At 46.5% G+C, this 19,737-nt stretch overlaps 1 protein-coding gene across 3 annotated transcripts in view; it reads right to left on the bottom strand.

Annotated features, from left to right (window-relative positions):
• chd7 (chromodomain helicase DNA binding protein 7) overlaps positions 1-18,738 on the bottom strand; it is a 70,859-nt gene extending 52,121 nt beyond the window's left edge. The window contains exon 1 of one of the 3 annotated variants that reach the window (XM_086172657.1): positions 18,066-18,738. The gene's annotated coding sequence lies outside the window, so the exon portion shown is untranslated. The remainder of the gene's footprint in view (positions 1-18,065) is intronic. The other 2 variants (XM_086172655.1, XM_086172656.1) reach the window with 2 other exon arrangements.
• Positions 18,739-19,737: the final 999 nt, after the last annotated feature.

Genomic DNA, 19,737 nt, shown 5'->3' with positions numbered 1-19,737 from the left:
AATATTAACCCATATTTAACCTACTTATGATATAAATGTCGCCATATCACAGCATCTACCAGCCGATTTGTAGTTTCTGAGGGGCAATTACGCCCCAGTCAGCAGTAAGCCGACAGTAAACATTAGCATGACAGAGGACTGGATTGAAGAAACCTTCCTTCAGGCCTTCTGCCAGGAGCCACCGAAGAGCCTGATGGGAGCATCCGCTCTTGTTGTGTAAATAGCATTTAACGAGCCCTTTCCTCCACGTTTAATTCAACCGTAAACAAGCTGCCAACACCAACAGGAAGACAGGTGTTGCTCGCGTTCTTACCGTAAATGAACAAGAAGCAGGACCGGCTAAGCTAGCCTACACGTGTCCTTCGTCATACTTCGTATTGGGCGGCGTTCGCGTCGAAGAAAGTTCAGAGTGGGATGTTGACCAATGTAGCCCTCGAAGACACCGATGCCAAAAAGACTGATTGTAGGAAACTGACCAGTCCGTGTTCTAGTCTCTGCTTTTGAGGCCAAACGAGAATCAAAATTCCCCTTCGGCCTTCGCCAACAGCGAGTTCTCAGACGTTTTCTTGGTCTTCCGATAGCAATTTGGTTTCTGGAGGTTCCGAACTGCAGCTAATTCTGCAGCATTTTATCGTCACTCGGACGTCGCCTGATCACGATACTGCAGGACACATCGTACGACTGGGGAAAGTACGCATGTAAAAAGGCAGAAGACGGGAACGACACGCATACGAGGAAATGTCCTTTTGCTTTCATTTCATTCGCACGCATTTATCTCAAAATCTTCGGGAATTAACTTTGTCTCACCACTGAAGATCTTCCAGATCAACGCTAGCAAGCAACCCAAAGTGTTAAACCACACAACCATGTGAGAAGATCAAGATGGGAGGAAATCGCCATATTTTAGGTTTTTTGTTTTCCTAAAAACAGCGAGATGAAAAGCTAACAAGTAGTCAATAACAAGTATGGAAATGTCAATTATAGCTGACCTCTTGTTAAATATTCTGAAATATTAAGCTCAACAAGCAAATCGTCCTGAAAACCCATAAATTAAATCAAAAAATATCAAGACTATTAATCACATTAAAGCTGCCATCTTAATATGTGCCCATCAATGCGCGCATAATTTTTGAATTACAACTTGTCTGAAATAATCTCATTATGTTCATCAGGCACAAGCATGTCTGTGTCCTCAACAAATGACAACATGTGTGATTGAGGGCGAGACGCTGGGAAACGGCAGAGGAGTTGAAAAGTAAAAACCTGCAATAGCCGGGGGAACATTAATGAGACGGGAAACGTAATGACGGCTCGATGAATACTTCATTTTATCACGTGGTGCGTTCGAATACGACCGCCGAATGCTACTTTAGCATCGCGAGACGAGTGCCGCCACTTGTTTTGGCTCGGAATTTTGAATCTCGTCGATGCTCAAACATACAAATCGGCACCGAGGCATTCCGATGTCACGTTGCGTGGATGTTCTTGTTTGGACACCAAGACTTTGGTAAGTCAATAACTCAAACGCAAATCAACAATTCCGGCATAATCCGTCAACATTATCCAAATCATTATTGGCATCAAACATCCTGGCAATGAAATCACAACCTACACCGAAGCGAGCATTAACATCCAAACAATGTTTGTATCCGGCGTGGAGCAAAAACAGGCCGACGTTGATCATTTTAATTTGGCAGCGGAGTCAACAAGGCTCTTCATTTAAGCTAAAAACAGGAGCGCCCGTGCATCAGGCAGCGTCGCGTATCCCTCTGAATCCAGGAAACGAGAGCAATAAATGTTTATTTTGCCCAAACAGAGAAAGCAGGGGCTTTTTCCCTCCCCGACAGCAGACACTCTGACTTGTCAAAGCAGAAAAAGCACAGGTGCAAACACGAGCGCCGGGGACGGCGCCATTCCGTTAATTATCCCAGCGAGCCACATCCGTCTCAGGCCGGCCCCGGGTTTGGCTGAACGGTACGCAGCCGGCGTTCCACCTTGGAGGCGGGTCAAAGTGTCTAATGCGAGGAGGGTTATTCTTGTTTTTGATCCAGAACGCATTAGGGACCTTTTTCATGCCCCGCGGGGCACCGACACGCCAAAAACGTTCACCGCCGTCAAGTCGGACTCGTCAAAAGTATCGGTATTTCATTCGATACTAACGGAATCCGACGTTTTCCTACGGGGGCCGAGAAATGACGCGAAACAGACGTTTTGCCTTTCGTGAGACGCAGCGGCTTTCAGGAGAAATGTTTACCGCGGCTCCGCCATCTTTGTTCCCTTTTGAAAACACACGAGCAGAGAGCGTACACACACCGTGACCTCATATGTCTTTGGTTCACACAGAGGAAACCAGGAGTCTCGCTCTTGTTTTACTCTTTGCGGTAACTTTATTAAAATTCATTATGTTGCTAGTTTGCTATTGACGGATGGGATCGGAAGCGGTTGGCACAGAAAAAAATAAGAACTTGAGTGTTACTTCTGAGGGGGATTCCAAATTAACTTTAACAGCATTCTCTTGAACTTGCAACAGTGATAAAACCCTACAGAGGTTGATAGATGCTATCACAGCCGGTTATTTGAAGATATGCAGTCGCCTAACCGGCACCGGCCTGCCGTTTATATCCCGCTTCCACAGTTACGACTCTAAATTGCAGAGCAGCCGGACGACTTATCAGTCACACATTCTGACAACGTACTGCGTGGGGTCCGGCCCGCCGCCGCCCCCTCTGCACCCGACACTTTTGGTTTCACTTTTGGAGCTAAAAACAACCAAACAGGCAGTTCTCATTTACATACAGCGGTGGCGCCCAAGAACCCCTTGGGCTGCCGTGTTAAATGTCAATCACATTTTATATCCAGTGAAAATGAGAACCCTGGAGGTTTTGCTTTTGTGAGACGCACACCGGTTTTTGAGCTCAAACATCGGCGACGCACACACACAAAAAAAAAAGAAGCTTTGAATAGAGCTAAGGTTGCTTAGTTTCAAATCCACACCATATCGGTTCCTAAGGGGGTTTCGTTTGTAGGTTTCATAAAGTTGTTTGCTGCCATGGTTACTCCAGACATGACCAAGAGTCACGCTGAACTTTTGTTGACAGAGAACTTTTGACGACGTTATCAGATTCGCGTGGTCGGTACGCGTCGGCAGATAACGAAGTCGGCTTTCCGCGAAAGCGCGGATGTTCGCATTGAGCGACGGAGACGTCCAGTACGACCACGTTGCACAGCTGGGTCTTTCCCGGACATGCTTTTCTGACCGCTTTGTGCTGTAACCGTCACTTTTGCGTTTCTGGCAGCTCCCGGAGGACGGGCGCCCGCCGTCGCGTTCTCAATTCCCGTAAAAATCGCTCATCAGAAACGGAAGCAGTCACATCTCACTCGCGCTGGTATCTTCCTCCGCCGTGGAACGTCTCCTCAGGAGAAGAAGAAAAAGAAGCTGAAAAGGCTCCAGAGTGCTGTCACTGCCTTCCATTTGGCTTTTATTAATGCATGCGGTACGCTGCACCTGGGTCTCCGAAGTCGGATTTACTGTGTTTTTGGGGCGCCCGTATCTGGTTCAGTAACAATTTGTCTTACGACGGTTTACAATAAAAAGAAATATCATCCTGGCCTACTACCAGCGTGAGTTTTCCGATGTTTTGATTTCCACATTGGACTGGCGACGCTTCGGTCAAATCGGTACAGGAGGGAAGTTCAGCGCGTGAACACGCCGGTGGTCGGGTGTGCGTTTTTCACATCCTTTTACCGCACGCTAGTATGAAAGCGCGCGTATCCTGTCCGCTCGCCGGGACGCCGAACGGATGGCGGGCAGTTTTATCCCCGGGTATTGTACCAAAACGAAACATCCATTGAATCGCAACAAAACAAATTCTTCCGCGTCCGTTCGAGGGACGGCGATTTCAGGTGTTCCACTGAAATCCTGGCATTTGGAAGCTGGACAGGAATACTTTGTGTGGGGAAGATATGTGATCGGCAGCGGTGCATTCCCAACCTGCCGTGCGTTTTTGCGATGGCGACTTCTTAACAATATTCTTCTTGTTTTGCCAGTGACGTGACCGAATTTCCCATCTCTGCTGATCAAGGCGTCGTGTTTTGGATGGATACAATAAGGTGTATTGTACTCAATGTTTTGCTGGAACTGATCCTCTTGACCTTTGCCAGAGGCGTCTGGACACACTAGGAGAACGATATGATTAATTTTTATTTTTTTTTTTAAAGACATTTCTGATTCTGAGAACGGGGCGATAAAAGTGTGAATTTCCGAGAAACTCAAACCGTCGTCGTTTGAGAAAAATCGACAAATACTTCTTTGATCAGTAAGTTCAGCGTTGACTTGGTTTTTCCACAGAGGATACGATTTATTCCAGGTCTACCAAGACTGACAGCATTTTGGCACAAACATCAGGCAAGATTATCATCAGCATCAGGACTTTGAAACACTTGTGTAATCTATTAAGCCTTTCCTTGGACGTCAAACTGATACCAAAGTATAACGAAACCCTCCATGTTTGTCATTTTATCCCGGGGGAAGACGCTCCTACGACATTTATTCTCGTGATGTCATGACAATAAACCCGACGCATTTTTTTGGAGAAATGTCCATCTCCAAACACCACCACGACTACTTTTCTCACAGATTAGATTTCTTCACGTGTAGCTAATTGGTAGCAAATACGTTAAAATTGCTAAAGACAGCGACGCTACCAGACAGCTAATGTTTACTTTCATGAAAACCCATTTTACCACTCTGCATCAATCTAGAAAGTCTAGAAATCCCATTTTGCTCAGCTTCAGCCCCACAAATCTAAGAGTTTTTCTGTTTTTTTTTTTTTAAATATAATGGGTTTTTTTGACTTGTCTCTCTTTAGTCGTGGTGAAAAAAATATGTTTGATTATATTGGGTTGTTGGCAGGCACGGATCATGCTATACTTCATCGTCCCGCTTGGTTCAAGGACTGCAGGAACACGGTGACTCCTGCGGCTTCTAAGAAAAAGTGTCTATCAAAAACCTACATCACCATCTGGACAAGAGGGAGACTTGGTTGATTATCAAGTAACCATGACAACAGAAATATGCTAATAAAAAAGACGAGGGTTTACACGTCCTTTGACAAGGTAGATCACAAAACCCCTGCATCTTGATTCGGAACGCCAAGAAACGACATCGAGGAACCGCGGAAATAATTACAGACGAATATCAGAGAGCCGAAGGAACGGATTTGCAAATGACGAAACCTCCATTCCGAGAGCAGCTGATTATTTGGCCGGCGCACCAAGTAGCGGTTCCTTTCATAGGGTCAACTTTCCGTACCACTTCCTCCCTGAATCCGGTCGGGATTTTCCAACCCCCTACCCCCCCCGCGGTGAATGCACGCACACAAACACGAGCACTGTTTGGCACCAAGTCCCAGCTGTCACTGTTGAGGGAATTAGGTGAGCGGTCAGTGTGCCGCTTTAGACGCCAAATCTCATCAAAGGATGAGGCATTTAGCCCGCCGCGCACTCCTCCCCTTCCGCCTGCCCCGGCCGTAACACACATGCGGCGAGGAGGCGGCCTTCTGCCTGACACTATCGGGCATGCAGCCTCCTTATCTTCTTAAAAGGATCCCCTCTCCTGTGTGGAGGTTGGGTGGTGGGGGGGTGGGGGGGACACGTGGAAATATAAATTCCGCTTCCATCTTGACAAATGTGTGTTTTTGATGTTGTTTGGGAAGAAAAGAGGTCACACACACTCAAACACACACGCGGTGCGGCGGTGAACACTGGCTTCGTCACTTTCTCCGAACCTCGCTTCAAAGAGCAAACGTACGAGTCAAACAAGCGTGTAAGTCAAAATGGCTGACAGATAATTCAATAGATAACTTGTTTATACCAAACACCGGTTGCAATGTACTTTTCATCTGGCGCTATTATTTTTTTCCCCCCCAAATCTGGTGGCTAACGACACAGCCAAGGATTATTTCTTTCCTCCGGAGACGTCATCGGGCCGCGCTGATGCTCGGTGATTTCAGAGGGGCATCTGTTCAGCTTTAATAGCTTTAATAACAAGCCAGGAGATGAAGGTGGCCGGCGGCCCGGTGACGAAGCGGTTCATCCTCTCAAGCACCGGGGCTGGACAAGCGCAGCCTGTTTCAGAGGAGACTCCGGGTCAAAAACCTTAAATGAAACCCCACGGAGCCCAGTGACTCAGCACATGTTGGTCAGGCCTTCATGAAATGAGAAGCACGTCGTCACACAAACTGTCGTATAAAGCCTTATTTGAAACGCCAAAGACGTGATTGTCATGATATCGCATGTACAATATTTGATATTGGGGGGATACAAGGCGGCTAGATAAAAAAGATTTACAACTCCATTTCCATCAACAAGGCAGCAAACCGCCACAATATTCCGGTATGTGCTGCACCGCATTTCCTGGTTGCGCCTGATTGGACGAGCACTTTGTGCGGTCCACTTCCAGCTGTCGGCCATGTGACCTACGCCGTCGGCCGCTTGCTACCCCGTCCTGCGCGCTCAGATTAGCAATACGGCTAACAATAAAGGATTCGTAGTGTACGATGGATCTGTACGTTCGTCGTTGCCATTCCACCTAAACAGACTCTTCACACTTTGTCCGATTGGTTGTTTTCATTGTCCGCTACCCCGTCCTGCACGCTCAGATTAGCAATACGGCTAATAACAAATTTGTAGTATACGATGGCTCTGTACATTTGTCGTCGTCTTTGCCGTTCCACCTAAACAGACTCTATATCTCCAATCGCCACGGCGAGAGGCTCTAAAATACGACTCGGGCTTTGTCCCGGGATCTGCAAGTTAGAAGGTTGAAAAGATAAAGTACGTGGCGGGAATTTCGTCATGCTATTACGGGCCTGCGGCGTGGCTACAAAGCAGCTGTTGGCTGTAGCCTGACATCAGGTCATAAACCTGCTCCTGGTAATTTCTGCGCGGCCAAACACGACTTTGACCTTGCGGCGGCTGACAGTTTTATAATACAGTTTAATACAAGCGAGGGGTATGAAAAGCGAGCCTCGCCGCTGGAGGCGGGCTCATGAGCCCGTGAGTCCCACAACATAATTAACAGCTCCACGAGGTCCACGTCACCTGAAACCACATGTCATCACCGAGCGGCTCTAGCACATATAGTTTCAGCGCGCTTCGTAAATGAGCTGGCAATCAGCGGAAAGGCTCGGGAATTCACACCGACTGTGCAGCTCTGTCAAACCACAATTATCGCGGCCATCCATTCAGCCAGACTGAAACCACAGAATATCACTGCCAAGTTAGTGCAACTGAGCGGGCGCGCTGGCTGCCAGCAGAATTACACAGTCACTCACTGTGGTTTGTTAGAGATGGGCCTCGATGACAACATGCAACGCTAACCCACATCAAGACTCCCAAGACTAAAAGGCACACAGAAGCCGGGCTTCAAAATCCAGGAGGAAGGAGTCTGTAATTTGGAGGACCGAAAAAAAAAAGAGAGGATAAAACAGAATTTGGCCACAAAGGCAATAGTTGGTAGAAAAGATTCAATCACAATTTGGATGTTTTATTGGATTTGCGGAGAAATCAAATTACAGAATCAGACATCGAGACAGAGGTCTCTGAGATGAGTCCTGGCACATGCTCGAGATAAAAATCCAAATTCCATTTTCGGAAATTAAGATGCACACGTGTGATGAGCGAGCAAAAAAAAAAACAAAAAAACAAATCCAAACAAAAGGGTTTTTTTTACCCCCCCCCCCCATAGCCTTTAGGAAAACACATTTGACAAGTTCATTCCTGAAACCGCCCGTCTGACAGAACAGAAAGCAGAACCCTTTAGGAGTTTGACGGCCGGACAGACGAGCGGAAAGCGGGTAAAAAGTAAAGCGACGGGGACCAGAAGTCGGGCTGAATCCTCCCCTCGGAAAAGTCTGGTGTCAGCTGATGACACACACGGGGCGGATGTGCGCCGCCGTTGTTTTCTGTCATTTTAACCTGACGGATGCGAGGACCAACGGCGACGACGACGTACGGGGTTCGATAAACACCGGCGGGGAGACGGTTTAGCTCGGCGAGGCAAATATTTCCTCCCGCGGTAAATATTTTAAATAACAGTGAAGGGTCGCTACTACAAATACGGTGAAAACAAATATTTATAAAATAGTAGTACAGACCGCGGGCCCCTCCACACATGGTCTCCAGCGCTCTGACGGGACCATTGAGCTCCACGAGCGGGCCGTGTCCACCGCAGGTCTTTCTTCCCGCAGCCGTTTCACGACTTTCAATTTGTCCTGCCTAATTTGACCCGTCAAAGTGAACAACGCGGCACCAAATCACTCAGCGCACGCGGCGTTAGTCTGCAGCAAGAGCAGGAGGAGGAGATTAGCCAACAGCGGCTCAATGCAGGCCTGTCTGTGCTGTCAACAGTTTGGCAGCTAAACTGTATGCAGCCTCCAGGCTCTACTACAGGAAATCTCTGCCATGTCAACAACACCATGTTTCCTCTGAGACGCAGCGAGACAGGAACAGCCAAACAAAAAACCCCAACTGGAGGAAACAAACTACCGAGCGCCCCGTGCACGTAACCCCGACTAGACACCTGAAAGAGCTGGTGATCTCTCTCTTCCTCTGGAGAACACGTGCGCACCCACCCGCCTCCCATTACCACTACGGGTCTAAGCCGCTATAATTTATACCTTTGTTCCCAAATGGAGGACAGCATGCAGGAGCTGGCTAGCTGTGTGTGTAATTACGCTCAAGTGAGGGGATGCTGGGACGTGTGTTTGGGGCTGGGATTTAAGGCCCGGAAGGAAGGAAGAGAGAGGAGGTGGAGGAGGGGGGGCTCGTGGGTTGGGGGTGGAGGGAGGAGGGCAGGGGATCAAGAGAGCGAGAGAAGAAAGAGAGAAGCAGTGAAGCAAGAGAAAATCTGGTTATTTTACGCACGGCTGCTTCGTTAATGGACAGTGTGTGTGTGTGTGTGTGTGACGTGCATGTCAGGGAGTGTGTGTGTGTGTGGGTCTGTGTACAGAGGGGAGGGGGGCAGGGGTGGGTCAGCAGGAAAGGGCTGTGTTTATCCAATCTGTTCCCTTACCATGTGGTAGGAAAAACCACTGGCCGGCTCTCAGTCTGAACCCAGACGACACAAGAGGCAGAGATCTGTGTGTGTGTGTGTGTGTGTGTGTGTGTGTGGTGCAGTGTTGGCTACAGGGGGTGGCCAAGAAACCTGCTCTGTGTGTGTGTGTGTGTGCGTCCATGTGCTCACTGAGCTAAAGAACCTCTTATATGGTCACTGAAACTGACAAAATCCTTGGATATCAGGGTTTAAACCGTGAGAGAAACATCGCTTTTATAAATGTTTATGTTTTTCTCTCCCCCCATAACCTTTTCCATTTAGGTCACAAAGTAGATGCCGTCAAATCACGTTTGTTTTTGAGTTCTGAAGCGATTAACGCACAGGCAATGCGAAGAGAGAATATTTTGAATTTTGCACGCATGTCTATTCAGGGTTCTTGCAAGTTTTGCAAGCTAGCAAACTGAGGCACGACATCAAAATGCCCTAAACAAAGCAGCATTTGAACTGTGAAACGCCTCTGGCCTCCGCGGTGAAACTGCACCATCAAGACTCAATCACTGTCAGAGCGACATGCAGTCAGTCAGGTACTGGCGGAGTGATTTAAGGCGCTACCTCGATAGCAGTAGCATGCAAAGCCCCTGGCGCCGGTCAAAACGGCGCTCCGCTAACACACCAGGGAAGCGTGCGTTGCAAACGTAACTTCAGTCAGGAGTGAGTCAGGGGATATTCCTCCCGTGGAAGCCACCGGAGGGAACGCGAATAGCCCGAGCGTCAACTGAGGGACTTATAATGTAGGGCGGGCTACAGGTGCGGCTAATGTATTATCCAAGTCTCCTTGGTGATTAGCGGCTAAATAACAACACCGTAAGGCTCCAAATGTATGATTTGGCAGTTTTAAATGGGTTGTAGCGGAGCTCTCCTTGCAAATAATATGTGAGGAATTTATCTGAATGTGGTGATATTACTTCCAGATGCACACACACACACACACACACACACCTTGTAGGAACTTCCAAGTTTTTTTTTTTTTTTGTAGCACATTATGATCCCATCCTCTCAGGACAGTATGAATACAGTGCAATCGATATTCCTGATGGTTACTTCACAGACGAGACGGACATTTAATATCCTTCACCAGGTCGGTGTGCACGACAATAATTCACAATTTCGACACTCCACGTCTACCTCTTTCCATTTGCAAGGAAATCAGGCTGATTGTTTCAATTAATAAGGCGCCATAACCGTTTTACTTTTCAGCAGGATGACAGATTACAAGACACTTACTTGTAATCCCACAGGCAAACAGAATGTATTTTGAATAAATCCAAAATAGATTGCTCCCGATGTTACAAAAAAAAAAAGACACTTATGAAAAAAGAAAAAAAAAAAAAACTTCCACCAGAGGTAGTTTAAATCTGTAAATTTCCTCACTGTATAAACGGGGATTTGCACACAAACAAAATTAAAATGCAGCGCTAGAAAAGCGGCACACGTCAAATCATGTGATGTGATGGACTCCTTCAAGAGCGCCAACGTTTTTGGCCAAACAGGTTTTATTATAAACAGACGATCTATAGGGTAAATAAATAACGCGGGGTGTGTAACCTCCAGCGGATAAAGTCGGGTCAGTCACTTGAAAACTAGCGGTAAAAGTGTCAATTGCGTTAAATTAGGGCTAAAGAAAATCTGAATTAGCGGGTCAGACTTAAAAATAATCAGAATGTCTATTTCCAGCAGCACCCGGCCGTCCCAGCCCAGATAGGATGCAGGAACTTTCAGTCCTCGCTACACTGGAAGTGACTCCCTCTCCGGGCCGATGTGACGTCTGACCCATATTTAACTCGGGTCAGGAGCGAGGTCACCACGCCGGGGTCAGACGGCATACCGGCCACTTTGGCTCCACCGCTGACCGGCCAGCGGTACCTTCTCCACGGTCGATTATTTCCACCTTTCACCCACTGTACGCAAGAAGCATCACCAGACCACAGCATCCCCACTGGGCAGCGAAAGAATTCTGTTATTTTGCACATATGAGGAGGATCCTACTTATCTGCTGCATGCAGGGGTCACGTTTTAAATAATACAAACAAGCAATATCGATAAATTAACTCAAAATGGATGCAAAGGATATAGAAGCTAGTTTTTTTTTTTTTAGGAAAACACTGGGAACAACCAGAGATGCTCAGATTTCCTGAAAGAGCCTTTATGGAATTAAATTCTTCCCGCATCCAGTTGTTAAAGAAACAACCAACAGATGAGTTTGCAAAGGAACCTTTCCACATGCACGCACACACACACACACACACACACACACACACAAGACCAGCACGCCCGGGATTGGCTGGATGGTCTCCCTGCACCCGCCCATTTACTCCCAAACAACCAGTTATCTTCCACGGTCTTCATCATGGAGATCTTGAGGTCCATAGTCCACGGGGAAATGCACTTTGCCCCCCGGATTTCGCTCGATCTGCTGGATCACCACCGCTTCCGATATGGATCCAAATCAAAATGGGATTTTCGGGATATTTTTGAGCTGCAAAGTTTGTGTTTTTTGCTGGCAGATTTGTCAAAGGCACTTTGAATCAAATCTATGTCGAGGACCTACTAAGATCATATCACTTTATAAACCAATCGTTGGCCGACGTCCGATCAGGCGCCCGCTGTTTGGGAACTGATTGTTTGACATGTTAAGATACACTGATTTTTTAAAACTATCGGAGTGACAATTGGGTTTTTCGGGGATAAAATGCCGAGTCGTTCCTGAGCAGCCGAGTGATTTAAGCGGTAAACGCCTCCTTGTAGATGCGGCTCCTTCTCAAAGCCGTCCCTGTCCTGTCTGACCTTGCATCCATCGCTCCGAACTGAATGTTGATGCAATGAGCCAGCAGCACTTAACCTTTCAGCCGCCGTGCGCGCGGTTCCCCATCGAAGAAGGAAATGGCGACAGAAAATGGAGGCTGAGGCGAGGAGTCGACGCCACACCGCCGCGCCATTAAAACCACATCGACGTTGGGCGGAAACTGATGAGACGCTCGTGGTGACACACCACCACCACCACCCGCTATCACCCACCCGGTGATGAGATTCATAAGTGGCTGTCCACATATTTTCCAGAGAGTCCTTGATTTATGATTATTATTATCATTATTTTTTTGCCTCCCGTCAGTAAAGGCTAGATTGATGCGCGAGAACCGAAGGAGGAAGTGGGGGGGGGAAACAAGGATATGACACACGCGTCAACACCAGGGGAGGTCAAGGTTAGATGAAAAAAGGCACGCGCACATACGGGTCAGAGATGTACTTGACATGCTGTCTACTCTATCTCTCACACACACAAAAACACTTGAGCTGTATTTACGCCAGGCTCTCTTCTAGGCACAGCACTTGGTCCAGAAGGCCTTCCCTGCAGGAGGAGGATGGAGGGACAGTGGGGGATGGTGGGAGTGTGGAGGAGGTGTGTGTGTGTGTGTGTGTGTGTGTGTGTGTGTGTGTGTTGGGGGGGGTGGATAAGAGAGACGGCGATGACACTCAGTTCTGAATGTCACCACGGTGCTAAAGACCCCCGCTAACCTTTTGGTTGGAAATGAGAAGACGGGGAGAGGGGAGGGGCAAAGATAGGGCGATGGAAATGGTGAGAACGAGGAGCGAGACGGGGGAGGAGGGTGAGCTCCGGCTCGGGCAGAGACAAAGTGAGTAGGTGGGTGTGGAGCGATAGATGACAAGATGAAAGAGATGGAGGCAAACAACAGCGCCACTTCTCATCTGCTAGCACGGCCGCCATCCATGACACGTGATAAGAGGCACAAAATGGCTACCCTTATAAAGAAAAAAAAAAAAAAAAAAAAAAACAACACCGCTGTGTCGGATACCTAATGACAGATTTCCGACAAGAAACTGTCCAAAGGGAGTGGCGGCACCTCCTGCCTCCGGGAACACCAGCTGGTGAGCACGGAGGTTCTGAGGCTCACTTGTACTCGCTATCTATAAAAAAAAAAAAAACACATCTCCGTTTCAAACCGCTGTAGCAGTTGCTTTCCGTAGACTACGCCGCCCACTAGGGGGAAGAGCAGATTCAAGTTTCAGACAATAACAACCATGGCGACGGTGGAGCACAGACGCATTAAGTACATTTCCTGGTGGCCGGTCGCTGAAACAGCAAGTATGGGGTCTCAGCGCCTGAAAAGCGTTCCTCTATCGACTCCCACTGAGAAGAAAGCAGCTGCTTGAGTGTGGATTTTTTTTTAAAGACAGTTGCAACAACCCCCTTTAAGTCTCCAAACACGCTTTTTTCTGTCCGATAGCGGTTCGAATATCTACGAGAGACGCGAGATGAAAATCACCGGTTTTTCAGTCGCCGAGATAATCTGGACCCCAGCAGTCGTAGTAGACTGGAATGTTCTGTAAAGATTAAAACACAGAACGGCGATTGTTTACACCGTGTGATACTTAACATCTTTCCGTCGAAACAAATGGGAGGGCCGAGATCAGACTCTGTATCCAGTTCCATTACACGCCAACTGAGAGAAGGAGATGCTCGTTTCCTGATAACGGACAGAATTGATAAACTTCATTGGACATCTGTGTTCCTTGAAAGCACTGTTCTCTGTATCGTCCGCGGTTTAGAGTTTCTCATCGCTAGCTATAGTCGGGGAATGTTTCCGCTGCCCAACAACTTTCTTCAAATTAGCTGTGCTATCAAATAGAACAGGAAAACGCATGCGGATCGTTTCGCGGCCGCCTTTTTTCCAGCAACGCGAGCGGTTAAAAGTCACGGCGACCTTCACGTCTAACAACGATGACCGACAGGCGCGGAGATAAAGCGACGTCGCAGACATAGTATCTAACCTCTCATTGTTTAAGATACTGAAATCAATACGGTAGATTCATGAAACTGCGGTGATCAATCTCTATACCGGAGGCGTTAAAATGAGTATGGTCCTACTGAGGCTATAAAAGAAAGAGCTTCAGTGTCTCTGCAGGACGGTTTTGTCACCTGTGACTCCGAGCATAGATAAATGCCCTAATCGGCCGTTGGGGGCAAAAAGCACTGCCAGCTGCCAACGAGGACCAATCCATTGCAACGCTGCTCATGGGAGCCTGAGGCAGCTTACTCAAACTAGGAGCCATGTAGGAATAAATCTACAATTTGACAGTTTTGTTATGGTTTGTTTGTCGCTGCATGCATTGCTCTAATCGTGTCCAAGGAGAGCAAGAAGAGGCCTGTGGTTTTTTTTTTCCCTGCAGTTTTTATTCGCCTCATCTACGACATTTGCTTCGCGTTGAGTAAATGTAGCTTTTGTCAAAAGGGAAAGCTGATAAGTAAAATGAATCAATTGTAGAATTCAAGTCTTGGTTTCAATCCCCCCCATGAATTACCCAACTGAAATGTTACTCGAAGATAAGCAGACACTTCAGCTATAGACAGCTGTGCATGTTTTGATGTAAATCTCGAAAAAGGAAATGTACATAAAGTTTATAGATAAACAAAACATGATGCGGTCAAACATGAATTCATATTTATAGTTAAATATAACGTTTTTTTTCTTGAGTGCGTCAGGATATAGGAGGTGGGGGGGGAACTAGCACTGCAGCAACAAGTTGATATGCCCCAATTAGTATATGGTCTGATTAAAATATATATGTAGCTTAAAGACTGACTGGATACTCCAAAATAAAGAATAAACATATTCTTTACTGGTTAGGATGTCCTGATTAGCTGCTTTGTTAAGTCAAAGTTATAGTGTTAAAAGCAAAGACCACTGTGTCGAGGACATGATCCTCTGGGTTTTCGGAGAACAAGCTCTTCCTTTGAATGCACTTTTTTTTTCTCCTCCATTTGACCATCTTCCTCACACTTCCGAGGCCCTGCCTTCTGGCTCAATAAATCACTGAGAAAACAAAGAGTCGGTTAAAATGTCAATAGAAGGTGGCACATCATGGACGACATGTTTAAAAAAAAAAAAAAAAAAAAGGAAGCCAATCACACTAATGATTCATAGATCTGAATAACAGGAAACATGACACAAATGGACACGCTTGGCTGCCTCCAAAACGCACCTGTCATTGAGTACAAGACACCAGAATGGCACGGCGAAATCATGTGGCCGTGAGACGCGACAAAAATGTCAGAGGAAAAAACACGGAACGAGCGTCGGTTTGATACGATAACTTCTGGTCACGTTAGACGTTATTGTTGTGAGGAACAACAGGCAAGTTAAAAAGCTTTGTAGAGTTTTGCAGCGTGTGGCTGGTCCCCAGAGTTCAGGTGGTAGGGAGTTCCCCCGACTGTGAGCAACAGTTTTCATCATCCAATGAGCCATCGCCATGAAAAGACCAGTCTAAAATAATGGCAGAAAAAGGGAAGTTCCCGAGCATGATGTGGTCCAATACCCACAGGCAGAGAGTAAAATTTACTATCAGAGATATAGGGGAATCCAGATGAACACATTGAACAAGAACTGCAACACCGTGGATATGGGAAAACTCGTTTGTTGCATCAGAACAATTGCGATTTTAGGACTTTTATATGAATACAACTACAACCAGTTTATCCAGACAGTTGTCAATAGTTGATGACCGATTATGTTGTTGTCATCCATGGGCGAGATATATTAAAGAATAACGTTAAGCGATATTCAGATTAGAGCTGTTCCCTGAATCATGTGTGCAGACTTGTTACAGGTTAAGCGATCATTCCAGTAAATGTGAGTCAGAATTCAAGAGTTTAAACGTAGCTTCAACCAAGATATTCAAATATGCTCTGAGATTGTCCTAGATGCATGTTTTCCAACTTCAAGCCAAAGTTAAGACCATTAAATCCTGCAAAACTCAAAAAAACAAACAAAAAAAAAAACTAAAACTAAACAGTTACCTCTAAACTTTTTTTCCTCTTTCAAACAAAAGTAACTTAAGAGTCCAAATGCAAAATTAAAAAACGTTTCAACTTTCCGTCCAAGTTTTGCTTCAGCCAACCAACGGCCGACTAATCAAACCAGAGCAGCCCTGTGGTCGGAGGGGGGAAGAGAGCCTCCACTCCAACCACAAGAAAAAGACAAGGGAGCGACAAACGAGGGAGAAAGACCAATAGTGCCGAACATCTGTTGTGTGTGTGTGTGTGTGTGTGTGTGTGTGTGTGGTCGGGGCCTCTTATCTCTCCGTCTGTGGCCCACTAAACATGACTAGCTGCCATCTTGGCTCACAGACGTAAGGTGGTGGTGGGGGTAGCGGCTCCTGTCTGTGGCAAGACAGAGCAGGAAAAAAAAAAAAACAACCACCCAAGCAGCACAGTTTTAACGCCGAATTTGTCACGAAACGCACACGGATGCAAAGCAAGTCGTGTTTCCCCGAGGGCTTTCGTGCTTTTCTTTATTTTCCCATCGTTTAGTCGGCGCAGCCAAAAGTTGCGTGTGATTCACTGGGTGACCATTACGCAAGTTGAGCGATTACATATCACATAATGGAGAAAGGAGGGCAGGGGAGCCCAAGTGCACGGACACAGCAGAAAATTACACGCCTTTTTGAGTTTTAGTTTCCCCGTTTGCAACGTTTTGTTGCTCCCGGAAAGAAAGAAAGCGCGTCGGCAGGTGTTTTTTAAGGGTCTCTCTCTCTGTTTCTCTCTCTCTCTCTCGAGTAACAAGTGTAACTGTGACGACTCGCAACTTCGAACGACGGAGCGAGTCAAACACGGAGAAGTGAAGCGGACTTTTTCAAATAAAAAAATAATATGAACAATACGAATCCCGACGGGCTTATGTTTGCTTTACGAAGTGATGGGTAAAGTTTGAAGTTAAAGCCTCCGTGTAGCGAGGCATCATCTGATCACCGCCCCGAGCAGGTTAGTAGCTAGCTTGGGGGCTAATGAGTACACAATGAGGATGAGCGCTGGCTAGCAGGCTAGCTGAACTTCTGTGTCCTAGCACTGGGCTAACCTCCAACGGCTAGCGAGGCTAATTAGCCCATCAGCGGCGGTTCGCACGTCTCACCGGACGAACTCGAAAGTCACTTCTTTTTCTTAGTTTTATTTAATCAAAGCCTCTCCCACAACAATTAAACACCCCTTCACGTATTTTAATTTGGAGTTTGTCATTTAAAAAAAAAAGCAGGGGGGTCGGGGGGGGGGGTGGAATGACCGATGTAGAACTAGCGACTGTTACGGCCACTTTGCGCGAACAAAACGGTTGAAATATAACTATCGGCGGTCGGGGGAAGGGAGGGGGTGAAGTCGACGGGAATGGCGTGGTTTTGGCGACATCTGCCAAGCGCTCAGCCCGGAGAGAGAGGAGGGGGGAACGGAGGGAATCTCCCCCTCTCCTCCTCCGGAGCTCCGCTCATTGAGGCGGCCAGTGACTCACCTCTACTCCCCACCTCGTGTCTCCTAAAAGCTTCAACACAATTAGCTAACAATGCTAACAGCCGCCACCTCCCGAAAAAGAACCCGAATCCGGGGATTAATCGAGGGGTTCGTCGGGGTGGGAGGGGGATAATCAACAAGTTCTCATGGGGTGTTTCGTATCGGAGGAGGAGGAGAGCTTCACCGTGTCGTCCGGGGAATTCTCTCGCTTTTTCTTCTCTCTCTTTTTCCACTTTTCTTCAACTATTAATGGGGGGACCGCGCGCGCGCGCGTCCGCACACGCGCGCGCTCCCCATTAAGCTAGTTAGCGAGCCGCGATGCTAAAACTTGCTATTGTTAGCATGTCGGCATGGCAGCTACGCGGACCTTCAGTGACTTTCTACGCGGAGAATAAAACAAGCGAAATTAAAAAAGAAGGAGAGGGAGGTTGTTGTTGGTTTTCAGTTTAGCCAACTCTGAATTAAAAAAATGAAGAGAGAGGAAAGTACGCGAAACTTACTATTCACGGTGTGTGTGTGTGCGGGAGGGGGGGTTTAATTCGGCTAGTGTGTGTGTGTGTATGTGTGTGTGTGGTTTCACGGAGACGACAGAAGCGAATCCCGCTTGAGAATTTTTTTAAATCATTTAAAAAAATAATTCAAAATTGCTTCGCTTACCCACCGAGCTCGGTCACTTCGGGCTCCTCTATCAGACCCAACTCCTCGTTAGCGGCGTGGGGAAGGAGGGGGGTCGGCGGTGGTGGTGGTGGTTAGTATCTCCGCTTGCGTGGAAAAAAAAAGAAAATTCACCACGGTCCTGCTCCTCTTCTTCTTCTTCTCCTTCTTCTTCTTCTTTCGCGTGGAATATAAATAAACGGGAGGGAGGAGGAGAAGAAGAAAAAGTTGAAACGTCGGCGTTTCTCATGAGACTGTTTTTTTTTTGTTGTTTTTTTTTTTTTTTTTTTTTTTTCCTCCGGCGCGTCTCACATCAGCGACCTCGCCGACTGGTGCGCCCGGCGCTCCGCTCCGCTCCTTTGTGTTAATTTCACTCAAATCGAGTTTAATCCGATCGATCCCTCTCTCTCTCGGCTCTCCGCCGCGCTCCCGAGTCCTTCCCCTCCAGACACCTTCCTCTGCCGGGGGGGGCGCGCTCCCGAGGACCTCGGCGCGCAGATAAACAGGCGGCGTGCGCGGTCACTGACCCCGCCGTGCCCGTGTGACGCGCCGTGTGACTCGCTTGGGGAGGAAAAAAAGAAATAAAATAAAATGAAGAAAAAGATAAAAAAAAGAGAAGAAAAGTCGGGATTTCATAAAAAAAAAAAAAATAGATTAAAAAAAAGAGGGGATTCACTCCATCCGGGGACTTTTGCGTTTGACTTGTTTTAATTGGACACGCCGTGGAGAGCGAGACACAAACCGGAAGTGAGACCGGAAGTGGAGCCTTTACGCGCATCCACGTGTGTTTGTTATTATTACTATTATTTACATTTTGAAAATTATTATTATATTAAGAATATCAACATAATAAAAATACTATCACAATAATAACATGTATAATTATGAATTCCAGAATGAAAGAAAAGGTGTACAAGACCAGTCATGCTTTACGGCCTAGAAACTTTTTCTTCTCCTTTTGGATTTTCTCTTCAGGGGTCGCCACAGCGAATCCACCTTCTCCATCTAACCCTATTCTCTGAATCCTCCTCTCTCACACCAACTACCTTCATATCCTCTCTCACTACGTCCATCAATCTTCTCTTAGGTCTTCCTCAAGACCTTACCAATATATTCACTGCCTCTCCTCTTTACATGACCCGACCTCTCTCATTACGTCCATCTACAGCCTAGAAACAGTTACAATGATGGCATGTTGTTACTGAAGATGTTGAGGTAAAATTATAAAACATAGTAAAATTAAACTAAAATTCAGGCGAAAAACAGTGAAAATGATTGTAGGATTACATTTAAATTCAGGCTTTAAAAACTGTAAAAATTATAGTAAGATTAAATTACAATTCACGTTAAAAATACAGTAAAAATGATAGTAAAATTAAGCTAAAAGTCCGGCAAAAAAAGAAGTACAAATTGTTTTAAATTAAACTAAAATTCAGGCACAAAAAAAGTAAATATTATCGTCAAATTAAACTAAAATTCTGGCTAATTATGAATATATTTGTAGACGGATGCTGGAATTGGAGATCTGGAGGAAGACCAAAGATTGATGGACTTTGTGAGAGAGGATATGAAGGTAGTTGGTTTGAGAGAAGGATTCGGAGAATTACTTCTGAATTACTTTTGAACGGCCTGAATTTTAGTTTAATTTTGCTATGTCTTTTGCTGTTTTTTTTAG

Source organism: Fistularia commersonii, chromosome 25 (assembly GCF_037954325.1).
Source record: "Fistularia commersonii isolate RoL2024-O1a breed Wild chromosome 25, RoL_Fcom_v1.0, whole genome shotgun sequence".
NCBI lineage: Eukaryota > Metazoa > Chordata > Actinopteri > Syngnathiformes > Fistulariidae > Fistularia > Fistularia commersonii.
This window is presented reverse-complemented; position numbering and strand designations above follow the sequence as displayed.